This window comes from Chelmon rostratus, chromosome 2, assembly GCF_017976325.1.
Source record: "Chelmon rostratus isolate fCheRos1 chromosome 2, fCheRos1.pri, whole genome shotgun sequence".
Taxonomy (NCBI): Eukaryota; Metazoa; Chordata; class Actinopteri; order Chaetodontiformes; family Chaetodontidae; genus Chelmon; species Chelmon rostratus.
This window is the reverse complement of record NC_055659.1, coordinates 23,591,314-23,601,196: the sequence shown is the minus strand read 5'-3', so window position 1 is coordinate 23,601,196 and position 9,883 is coordinate 23,591,314.

Below are 9,883 nucleotides of genomic sequence, written 5' to 3'. Positions count from 1 at the left end.
ACACAGGGGCTTGCTTGTCGAGGGTCACTTTGTCTCTTCATATATCCAAGGCACTTCTTGAGAAATGGCGCTCATATTTTCTGTCCACCAGCTATACTACCGGTGTTGTCGAGCAGGAATTCAGACACATATTTTCAGAGCCTCCTGAGCGTAGCCGCACATCTGCCTGCGCTGGCGGCCAGATGCCGTGCCCTCAGCCAGACCTCAGCCCAGACGACAAGCTCCACAGGCAGCGACTGGCGTCTCACATGCCGCTCTACCCTGTCCGCCCTCAGAGCTCAGGGCTATCCGCCTCTGCGGCTGCCTCGGTGCCAGCCTGACAGATGCCCCGTCGGTGCAGATGTGAGTGGTGTGGGGGTGGCGGGGGATGGCAGAATAGAGCTAAATCACTGTGTAATCAGCGTGTGTGGTTGGGAGGTGATGGGGGCTCAGCGGGCACGCAAACATTTACAATTGGCCAGGCAGTCCTTGTAAACAGGAGTGGTTGTACAAAAGAGGCAGGTTGAATAATTGATAGGATGTAAGAGGATCTGGCTTTGGGGGATTTTGGAGCATTGATTCTGGCTGAGAGGGAGTGAGCACGGGGGGAGAGAGAAAGGCTTTCCTGGTGCTAACCTTTATTAATGCTTTTCTCTTTCCTTTAGCCCTCACCTCGACCGGCTCCGGTGATTCCGCGCTCGCCAGGGATAGTTTTTTTCTGTCTGCCTCTCTCTATGTTCTCCTTTTTTAATGCTTCTCTGTGTGAAATGGTGGGTAAGCCATCATGCCGGTGCATGACAACAACACAGCCAGAGAGAAACAAAAGAGCAGATGGCTGCAAAGAGCAAGAGAGAGAATAAAAGGAAGAAATTACAAACTACACAAGAAAAACAAGAGAGAAACGAAATCGGCAAACAGGAGGAGGATAGAGAGATAGTGAGGAGGAAAAATTAGATTGTGTTGGTAAAAGGGTGAGGAGAGAGGATCAACGTCATAGCAAAACATCTCATTGTGTTTGCCTCTGGCACAAAATGTCAGAAAACAACTAATATAAGTGTGTGAGATTTCCTCACTTTACCTGAATGAAAGTCATTAATAATCCGCTCTCACACGCCCAAACATACATTCGTGTACACACACACACATAGACGCACGCACACACATACACACACAATCTCAATGCTGTGGTAACCCTTTCATCTCGCCAGCTGCAGGGCTCATAAAACGCGCTGATATAAATAAATTCACCAGCCTGGTTTCAAGCCTGAGTCTGCCAACACACATGCACACGCACAGGCACAAACGCACACACACACACACACACACTATGCAAACTTGCAGATACACACATGCGCACAAACAGAGACACAAGCACACACTGTTTCACAGCCTCTTTTGACTTTGCACACTTCACATTCACATCATGTCTGCAGACAGAGAAACAAGCTTATCTGTGCTTGTTTCACTTGAGCTGTACTTTGCAGAAGTCGGAGGAAATGTCTTGAAGTCTCATTCTCGTCTTATCTAACAGAAAAGGTATCAAGATGTGACATTTCTCTACACTGGTCACAGGTAAAAGTGCTGCTGCCCTGTTATTGTTGTGGAAGTGATGGGCACTCGCTCTATTCAAATGCAAATTCCTCTTTGAGCGAAGCTGTGCAGCTGTACCATTAGGTGCTTTGACTGTATATTGCCTGTTTTTATCAGAATACATCACAAACATTGCACTTGCATATTGTACAGTGCGACACCAGAATAATTTCCACTTCAAAGTCATACATATTCCCATTTTTCTTCGTGCCCAACTAGCCGCAGTTGCTGCAGTAATTTAAAGTCCTGGTCTTGCCTTACCGTAACACTTTGCAATTAGCTGTGATGGCTATGCTAATGCTGTCCCTCCTCTTGGCATCTCTCTTTGGTTTCTTACAGAGCTCATGCGTCTGGGGAAAGTGAATAAAGATGAGGCCTTTTTTTGGACTTTGTCTTGCTCCGGGATTTGCTTTATCTTTACTTCAAATGAAACCCATTTTTTGCATGAACTAACTGAGAGCAGTGGGTGGCTTCTCCTAGACAAGAGACATGTGTTTGTTTGGCATTGGGTGGGTGGGTTACATCATCTAGCTGTCCGCCTCATGGCCATGCGCTCCTCTGTGCCGACACAAAGACAACGCGCTAAGACCATCATCAGAGGAAATTAGCTCAGTAGCGTTGAAAGCGCTCGCTTCTCACAATAGCCAGTGGCCATGCTAAATCATTAGCCTGTCACTTCGTCGGGGTTGAGTCCAATTATTCTCTCAATCCGCCTCCAAACCAAATTGCATTATTGCAATTATATCCATTGCATGACATATTGTCGCGGCGAGGGTGTATGAGATGGGGAAAGGACGAGAGGGGTGGAAAAAAAGAGGGAGATGAAGGGGGAAAATAATTTTGGTGGCATTCTCAAGCACTGTTTGCTAGCTGGGCCTATAAAAGGGCATATTGATTATCTTTTGTGCTGTAATGGACGTTTGTATTTGCCACATAAACATCTCTCCCAATCACCCTTTCTCTCCCTTTTTCTCATTGATTAAGATGTTTCCATGTCAGACTTTGTTAAAGGACCTATTCTTGTTACTTGCTGCAGACTTTTCCCACTTCCCCCTCTCTCTTTCTCATCACTCTGTCTGCGTCTACCTGACTCTTTCCCCTGTCTCTCACCACAGCTTTTGCTGCCACAGCACTCTTTGTCATCAGGCTGTCAGAGCTAATCATGGCGCCGCTGATCATTGTGCATCAGATCATTATACAGACCTTCCACTCTGATGAAATCTGAGGGGTAATACAGCGTGGTCCCGTCAAACCTGCCGCTGGTTCTGTTGGCGTCACCTGCTTGAACTGTAGATCACAGTTCCTGCCAAGAGAGTCGGCGCTGCCACTGGGATGAGAGCATCACGCTGAGGTGTCTGACTGACTTAATACTACTGCACTCCAATCTCTTGCTTGATACATATATATGCTCCCAGTTGCAACAGTGGACTCTAAATGATGTCAGAAAATAATATTTCTGCTTGCTTACTATAAGATTAGGATCAGCACTCCAAGCGTGTGAAGAATTCATATATGCAGCAGCGGCAGCTTCGCTGTGCAGCCTCCAAGTCACTGCAGCCGGTTTAAAAGTTGACGCTGTTTAACCATTGTTTTAGTGTAGTCAAGGCCATTTTTCTGCCTCTTCTCACCCTGCGTCTTGCACTGGACAACTGTGTGTATGTGGCCGTAAATGTGCCCTTGCAGAAGTGCCTGTGTCTGTCTGCAGTGAGACCTTGGACCCAAATGTAATTAGACTTGGTAATGATGTGGCCTGTTTACAGCTTAAGCCCTCTGCTAATGATAAATGCACTTGACATATGTAGTCCAGACTACACTTCAAAAAGAGAGTGTGGGACAAGCTCCATGTCAGTTAGTCAGCCAGTGGTAATGTATCATTCACTTACATCCTGGACCTCCTGCACACAGACCCTCATCCTCAGAGACGTTCCTGACCACTGTTTTGACAGCTGACTAATCACTCTGGAATCAGGTAAATTGCAGAAAACCGTAAACTTAACGAGGAATCTGTTCTAAAAGATAGATACTCCAAATACCTGCTGTAACATGTGCTTCACAGTTGCTGTGTACACTGTACATTGCTGAAGCTCTTTAAGTTGTTAGTTTAAACTGTAATAAACAAAACTGTCTTGATCACACAGAAATTGCCTGGCGACAAGTGTAGTAATGGACTATGCATTTAACACGGGCAGAAAGCCAGGGCCTTGATGAAAGCGAGAGAGAGAGAGAGAGAGAGCGAGAGAGACATCAGAGACACCATGCTATCCAGAGTCCTGACCACCTGCTCTCCCTCCCTTGCTTGCTGCCCTGCCTGGGGGTCACTGTGGACACACTCAGCTGACCTCCACTTAAACTCCTTGGAATCTGACTGAAATGCACCTTCCCCTCATTAATCCGCTCAGCCCGCGTGTGCGCCACTGTGTGCATTCACACATGCTAGTGTGTAGGCAGCAGTGCATGTATGGTTACCTGTCCTTGCGTGTGTGTGAAGACGTCGGCCCGGCCCCCCGGGGGGGTGAGATGGTGGAATGGTCGGGGCTTGGTGCGTGGTGATGTGACAGCGCCGGGGCAGAGCAGGGCCAGTCGGTGCAGCTCCATCTGTGGCCCTTCTGTTCCTTCACTACCTGACCTTTGACTGTCTTTAGGTGTTACATGACAAGGATATCTGAGCCACGGCCCTTTAGGGCTGCTAGTGCTGCGGACTCAGTATACACAGAGGTTAGCCTGGTAATAGGAATGTGCATGAAGTGGCTCACACCCCCTGCAAAAGGTCAAATGACTGTTGGACACAGGAGCCCATATGTGTGTGTGTGAGTGCGGATGGGTGTTTGGATGAAACTGAAAGGGGGTTTTGTAGAGGCTTTGATTCACACTTGACACTGCGCTAATGAGGGGAAAAAACTGTCACTTCACAGCGCTAATTTGGGTGTAATATCCCAAAGTCAGCCAATCCGCTGAGGAGAGGAGAAAGAGAAAATTAAGCATCTGCTTCATTTCCCTAACTGGCCGTAGCCAGACTCATTAACACGAACCGTGCTCATACAGAGAGGCTCCATCGAAGCTATGGGTCCTCGCAGGAGCATGCACACAGCCGGCTAAGGAAGTAAAGCACGTAGCAGACCATAACGGCTGGATCACACCTCACCCCCATCTGCAGAATCACAGAATCAGAATCTCGGAAAATCACGCTACCCCAGCAGATTAGTGACAATGACATCAACACGAGGGAACGCTTCCTAATATCAAATGGACTGAGGTTTCAGACGTTGCTGCTGACATGTGTTTCCAATGAGCATCAACATCCTTTGCCAGCCTCTGCGGTGATGATGGTAAGGTGCAAGGGCGGCCTAAACAAAGCTGCCTATCAGGCTGTCGAGCTGCCTGGAAACATTTCTGGGTCACTGAAAGTGAGAGCTGAGCTCATAGCAAATGGAGGCTGCTGGAGCCACAGGAACAGATGGCGTTCAGAGAATGTTTACAGCCACAGCGACGGCAGCGCTTTCAGTTAAAGAGGTTAGTGAGAGTCAGAGGAATCAATTAGATTTGAATGGGGCGAAGTTCTTAAAATTCATTAGTGACAGCTTAATTACAGAGGAACAATGGGCTGATAATTACATCTGCAATAATTAATACACTTATTGTAACAAAAGGAGCGTTGAGAACACAATCATCGGCTAATAGCTTATTACTGAGTTGATAGAATCAGCAATTCTGTAATGAGAGACGACACAGCGAGAAAACTTGGCCCTGTGTGGGGAAGGATGGGGCCTGGTGTTACAGATATCTCACTGCAGAATGTATTCCCAAGAGTCTGAAGGTTGGCAAAGAAACAACAGGTCATCAGTCATCAATATCTATATGTTCATAAGCTTGATGTATGTAGAGATAACTAGCATACTTACTTAACATTAGTCGCTGTTTGCAAAGTATTTTTATCAGTTTTGCACAAAGCCAACACCTCATTGTAGACAAGCAATACAGTGTACATCATCCTAGAGGGATTGTCAGCATGCGTACAAGACCCTGAAGGCACCTCAGTGCAGACGGCGGATCCCAAGTGGATGTCATGTAAGACTTGGACAGGAGACAAGGACATCCTTGACTGCAGGTAAGTCATCTTAGTCGTCGTGTTGTGTTTTCATCTGACAAAAATGTTGATCCCATCTGCAGGTGGAATAGATGTTCATACTGGGTGGGGCTCGGGTTGGTTCGATCTGATTCTGATCTGATTGGTCAAACAAATACATGCACAGTTCACAGTGAAGAGTGGGTGCTTGTAGAGGTACCACAGAGGATGAGAGGATGGAGGATACCACAGAGGATGGAGCCTATATATACACACTACAGTGTTTTCTTATCTTTCCATATACCATATATGCAAAGATTTGATTTTATATGTGAAAAGCTATAACATGTATTCTGAAGAGTATAGTGGCTGGAGGCCCCCTGTTTAACTTAATCAGCTGGTTAAGGAACAGCCAATCTAATGAGGAGACCAATTGTCTGTGTGGTGACAGCACACAGTTTTCTGCTCTGCTTGGAGATTGAGACAAAGATTTTCTTTTTTTGTTCTGTGTTTTTGCGATTAATCATCTTGGTTCTTTTGTATATCATGCATACAGCTTGTGTAAATCTCCAGTATTTCAAACCTTTAATAAAAAAAAGTTGAAGGAAGGCATAACCACCTCTTTGATGTGTTTGCTAAATTAGCAGGTGGCAGCCAATAAAACAAGAGGAAGAACCATGAGAGAGACGGAGTACCTGCTGAAAAGTGTGCACAGTTGTCTCACCAAATGGGAGGAAGCTTATATGTACTTAATGAAGAGCAACGCCAGTCAAAGTCTTGCTTTTTGTCAAACATGCCACACAGACTTTAGTGAATCACACAGAGAGAAAAGCGACAAATCAGCCAAATATAAGAAACCCAAAGAAACATGCTCCACCAATTACTATATTTATATTATTTATATTTATATTACAGCTGCTCTCAAAATCAGAATGTGTTGTCTACTTATCCTTCAAGTAATACATAAATAAAGCAAGGGCTAAATTTATATGGCCTTTTGCGCTTTCATTGATATAATGCAGGGATGTTCACAGCATTTCACTTTCAGTCAGGAATCTGAATCTGACCACCTGTCACATAATGTGTGAACTAGTTAACCCAGCCCTTGTTGCTCTGATCTTTTAAAGCCAGTGGTTGCCTAGTGGAGCTTTTAGGATTCACTGTGTGTCCCTTTGTTTAAATGTAAGGGCTGTGTGGACATATGTGGCTGGCACCGGAAAATTTCCCTTATTTTAAAATCCCAATGTTGACAAGTTAAGTGTTGATTTTGTTCTTTAAGGAGCATAGCATTGCTAGTTAAACAAATAAGAATTGTGGCTGTTTTGCTGAGTATTTGCATTTAGTTTAATAACTGTACTAATTTGGTTATGTGCTTTGTATTTATCTGCTGTATTCACCTGTTCAGCCTCATTTAAATCCACTCATGGTATCAGTGTAGAAATACAATGCAGGGAAAGGGATTTGTTTCTTGAAGATTTATCAATGAAATTGAAACCAACTCTATGTGCATCCTTAGAGATGCTCCACAGTGATCACTATCCAGTTAACAAGCTATCCCAGACAAGATTTTGAAGCCCACATAACAGCATGACAGGACGCCACCTTGATGTCTCTATATGAAGTGGCAAAGTGAATCCTACAGTGGATACCGCTAATCATCTCCCAGTCTGCAGTATCCATCTTGCTGATAATTTAAACCCAAGAGAGGAGGGTCCTTTTTAATTGATTGTTGTGTGCTTGGCAGGTAGCGCACAGGAAACCCTGGGCCAGGATCAAGGGAACTATGACGGCTCATTATAGTGTAATAGCATAAGATGTCCAAGGGGAAAGTCATAAACCATCTCTTCATTATTACTCCTGCACACCTTTGCTGGTGTTAAACGGTGTAGTCCAGAGCAGTGTAAATGTAGGAAAAGCCCACGAGATCGGACTGTCCGCCCCGTTCTCAGCTGCGCTGACAGATGTCAACATGTGAGCTGTCCTTGGGTAAACCTCCAGCGTGGTGGGAGATATGTGCTTATATACTGTATGATGTAAGATGGAGGAAAGGAAGAGTCCTTCAGAGAGTTTGAGGCTTTATTTGAAAAACATGTCAGCACTTTAACAAACCAGCACCTTTAAAAACAATGAAAATGCCGCCCCCCCCTCACACACACACAAAAGCATGTAAATTACAACAACCTTACCATTCAACACTTAGGATTAGAATTAAAATGGGTGAGTCAATATTATTATGTGACATTTACTGACTGTACTGTAACTAATTTGCACTCCTGCTCGAGGCCAGCGAGACCTGAACTGTTTGTTGACATCGTCAAGGCTGTTTGAGCAGAGGCTAAGCAGGTCATTATGTACTATATGTAAGACTATTTATTTAACCAAGCAGTGAAAAGATCTATGAAAATACCGCTATTAGACTAAAATGTCAAACTCAGTTGGCACCTCATTCCTTTAAAGCAACAACAAGCAGCAACATACAGGAATGAAAACCATGCAAAATGCAGCATTCTTGGGTAGAAGATGCTTAGAAGCTTCATTCAAAACACGAAAGTCAGAAGAGACAGTACTGTATTAAAATGTATATTAACATATGAAAAATTAACAAATGAGCTTAAATGATTGAACATGGATTCATTGAAACAGTTGTAGAATGAAGGCCCTGGTTCGAAGTCGTGACACAACAAACAATTTCTGGCTGAAGTAAAGTGAGCTGGATGCTGCTTTTTCCCAGTGGCTTTTCTCACTCCTTTGGTCCGGGTTGTGCACATTGTTGGATTCAATATTTCAATCAAGGACACTCCAGTTGTCAGGTTTATTTCCATCACTGTAACTGTCTCAGAGGTTTTCGCAGGCTGGCATTGGACATGGAAACAAAATCACAAGCCCTTCACTTGGGCAAGAAAAATATCCAAAATAACGAGGGCACCTCGGGCAAAACTGTGAAATAAGAGAAACCATTCCACATTAAAAAAAGATAATGACAATCTGTGCTGAGTGAAGAGTATTACTAAATGGCAAAAGAAAGATATAATTCAACAGTGCAGGAGATCAGAAAATTAACAGCACCCGAAAAGAACACACATAAATTGTAAGAGCCTGACAAGGTCACAGCACAATATTTTCCTGAACAATATGACCAGCACAATGATACACAGTCTGGCAGGAGAGGGAGGCTTTGTACACGTCAGGAAGGGCAGCACCTGCAGCCGCTGCCAGGAAGAGCACTGTGCTGGTGAAGGGCTTCGGCTGGCGGCGGTGAGCGAAGAGTCAATGGCAGCATCTGCATCCACTGCCAAGCAGCGGCCCTGGCGTCCGACATGTGGAAAAGAGAGGAAAAATAGACGGCACGGGCGGACATGTTCGGCCCGGCTGATGCTCACAAGCTGCAGACGGTCGCAGCTGAAACAGCTGTAGCCTAATGTTCTGTTTATTTTCACGTCCTTACATCCTCATTTGGAGAACCAGCGCTCCTCACCGCACTGAGCAGAATTCATTGCTTATATCGACCTTTAAGTGTCTGCCGGCACATCGTGTGCATCCCTGCAGGAAGCTGTTGGAGGCAGCGGGCTGACTCATGGCTAGATCGGGCCGTGTGTCTGCCAGTCGGTCTGTCTTGCAGACAGGTGTATTGACTTTCATTCGCAGGACATGTCTCGCCGTTTGCTCAGGGTAAATGTTAGAGCTATATGACTATGCTTGACTGATGCTGCAGATCTCCCTCAAACTAAAGTAAATATTCCCCTCATGAGCAACCCTGGCCAGCTAGCTACTGGCTGTCAGCGGGACACTCACATCTCTATTATAACCGGCAGGGCACGACACAACTCAGCCGGATAGCCTGACTGCTATTTACACCTACTCACATCCCAGGTGCTGTATTTCTGACAGCTTGGCCTGTTCCGCCTCCACCTTCATCCATTTCTTGGGGAAAATATGTGGACAGACTTACAATATGTATCATCATGTCTAGTCAATACAGTTAATTATGTCCCGCGTGTGTTTTTTTTTTTATAACCTGACCCTTATTTTCCAGCTGTTGCCATCGTTTTCTTGCCTGTCAATGCCAGCCTACATGTTTTGCCGAGGTCTGGCAAGGCCTTGGGTAAATTAGCTCAAGACCGCTATCATTTCAAATGGGTTGTACTGTATAACAGGTGGAGAACACAAACCACCTGTTTGGGTGAAGCAGGCTTTTATTAGCCCTTGCATCCAGTGTCCACTAAAAGCATATAATTTGGTGGTTATTGTCAT